Below are 2,760 nucleotides of genomic sequence, written 5' to 3' on the forward strand. Positions count from 1 at the left end.
GGTGTAAACGGACCAGAGGAATGTTTGGGCTTTGAAGGTGGGAGTAAAGGTAATGAGGCTACAAGAAAAGAAAACACGCTTTACATACAGCAATCACAACAACTTGCATTTCCATTTCAAATTTCTGACAACAGATCATCAATCTGAAATGTTACCTGGTACTCTCTCCATAGATCCTGTCTGACCAGCTGAGTATCCCAGCTTTCACTTTCATTTATATCAGGTTGTTCACAAGGGTGACTAAAAGCTTGGTCACAGAAGTGAGCTCTCTATCATAAAAGAGAAAGCATAGAAAGGTAGAAAAGTTTAGAGTGGGAATCACAAGTCATGGTAACTGAACACACAGACACAATTGTATAGTAAAGGAAATTAGAAACATGCAAGAGGCCAAAATTGGAGGAGGACTGAGGTTTCAGACAAGTGTTAGACTGGAACAAGTGAGAGAGTGAGAGCAAGGCTCTGAAGGAATTTGAAAATAAGGATTAGAGTTTTGCAATTGAAGCAAAATGGTGGACTGTGGCCAATAAATGCATAAGCAAGGCAAGGGGGTGCTTGGACAAATATAAACGTCAATTGGGAATTGCCCTGCTTTCTATCCAAGTCAAACACTGTGTGGCACAACATATGGTGAATTGGTGTTCTCAATATGTGTTGTTCTGGAATGAAAAGTCTCATTTAAAAGGAGCCAATTCCTGTCTGCTCACAACAGCGGTCCAAAGCAATAACTTTTAACAGCAGCGTTAATGAGTTGTTTTAAAATTTCAACAAATCTCTACTTGAAATCTGCTTTCCATTTAGCAGTAACTCTGTCATAGCTCTGGTTATAACACTACAGGGTTTGTGTAAATTGCGAAGATGTAGCCATTCACAATGGCATGTTGACTACACCAGCGCCAACATTACTTGCACACACCTCATGCGTTTTGAAATGCATCCTTGTTGTAACACAATGGCATCCATTTTATTGAGACAAAGTTTCCATGCTTCAAAATGACTGATTTCCATTGTGCATCTTCAAGTCAGAGAGAGGGAACATTTGTTGTATACTGGAAGGAATCAACCTAACTGTTTCTTTCTTTTAATATAGAATGGCAGCTTGTTAACTACTTGGAATTAATTTATATAACATTACAACATTGGAATTTTTGATGTATACAGAATAAATGAGGTATTCCACCTCATCAGGATGAAAGAAACAAAGAGGGGTTTAAATTGGATAGTGCCCTCCCTCCTGCCCCAACCAATGGCTATAGGGATCACAATACACCATTAACCTGTATCCAGTGATTTTAACAGACACCGTTTTGCAGCAAGAGGCAAATATTAGAGGTGGCAAGTACCACTTGAAGCCTGCATGACTGCTTTATATAAAGCCTACAACCATTGTGGGTGCAGCAGAAGGACCTGGGAAAGAGTGAAGACTGAGTTCCAATGCTGTCAGATATTACACTTGAGATGTTACGGAGGAGGTGGAGTTTAGGAGCATGTCCTGTATACACAGTGGGCTGAGAGGTTTTCCAGACAGTGGTTAATTGGCAATGGGAGCAGGCAGCCATGGAGGCCAATGCTGGGAGTCAAGCCTCAAAGGTCTGGATGCAGTTTTGCAAGTCATTCAATGATCTCCCAGGGATGGTCAAGCTCAATACATATCCCATCTACATACCTCACCCTTTGTTCAATTTATTACATCCCCATCACTCATCTACAGACAGCCCCCATCAATCAATCCTTATACCTAACACTCATATACTTAACCTTATCCTCCTATGTTTCATACTGCTGAAAGACTTATGAGCACATCTCGCAGGTTACACACACTGCCATATTCAACTAGATTAAATTCCCCACAGTGTGGAAATAGGGCCCTTCAGCACAACCAGTCCACACCGACCCTCCAAAGAGTAACCCACCCAGACCCATTTCCCTCTGACTAATGCAACTAACCCTATGGGCAATTTAGCGTGGCTAATTCACCTGACCTGCACATCTTTGCACTGTGGGAGGAAACTGGAGCACCCAGAAGAAACAAGGAGAATGTGCAAACTCCACACAGACAGTTGCCTGAGTCTGGAATCAAACCTGGGACCCTGGTACTGTGAGGAAGCACTGCTAACCACTGAGCCACCCATTCAAATGGCAGCAGTGGGATTTGAACCCATGCCTCCTTTGAAACTGGAGCCTTAATCCAGCACCTTAGACCGCTTGGCCACCCTACCAGCTGCAAAAAAAAAGCCTGTTGGACTATAAACTGGTGTTGTGTGATTTTCACGTACACCTCAGTCTCACATGCAAATCACAACGATGACCAAGTGCTGAAACTGAGTGGGGGCTGGCAACTGTGCTAAATGCAAAGAGGCCCCAGTGAGGTTTGAACTTACGACCTCTGGTTTACAAGACCAGTGCTCTAACAACTGAGCTATGGAGCCTGGCAAAATGTGAAATAGCAAAGGGATGGGTGGCCAGAACAATTGGATCACTGGCAGCAGTGGGATTTGAACCCACACCTCAACTGAGACTGGAAATTAAATCCAGTATCTTAGACCACTCAGCCACACTACCAATCCCTATTGCTATGATCATATCAGCTGAGAGGTTGTATAACATTCCTTGACACAATACCCTCTCTTGCATGACAATTAAGCACACAAGTGGAGACACCAGGAACTAACTGACCCAGCAGGTACTGCTGCAGCCCCCAATCACAACAGAGAAAATACTGCTGGCCATTATTACATAGAACGCATTGGGAGATGCATTATT

General features: G+C 43.1%; 1 non-coding gene across 1 annotated transcript; it reads right to left on the minus strand.

Moving 5' to 3' along the window:
- Positions 1 to 2,353: 2,353 nt before the first annotated feature.
- trnat-ugu (transfer RNA threonine (anticodon UGU)) lies at positions 2,354 to 2,426 on the minus strand. The gene has a single exon. It is a non-coding gene; the product is annotated as a tRNA-Thr (tRNA).
- Between the last annotated feature and the right edge of the window lie 334 nt (positions 2,427 to 2,760).

The sequence above is a fragment of the Chiloscyllium punctatum genome, chromosome 40 (assembly GCF_047496795.1).
Source record: "Chiloscyllium punctatum isolate Juve2018m chromosome 40, sChiPun1.3, whole genome shotgun sequence".
Lineage (NCBI taxonomy): Eukaryota > Metazoa > Chordata > Chondrichthyes > Orectolobiformes > Hemiscylliidae > Chiloscyllium > Chiloscyllium punctatum.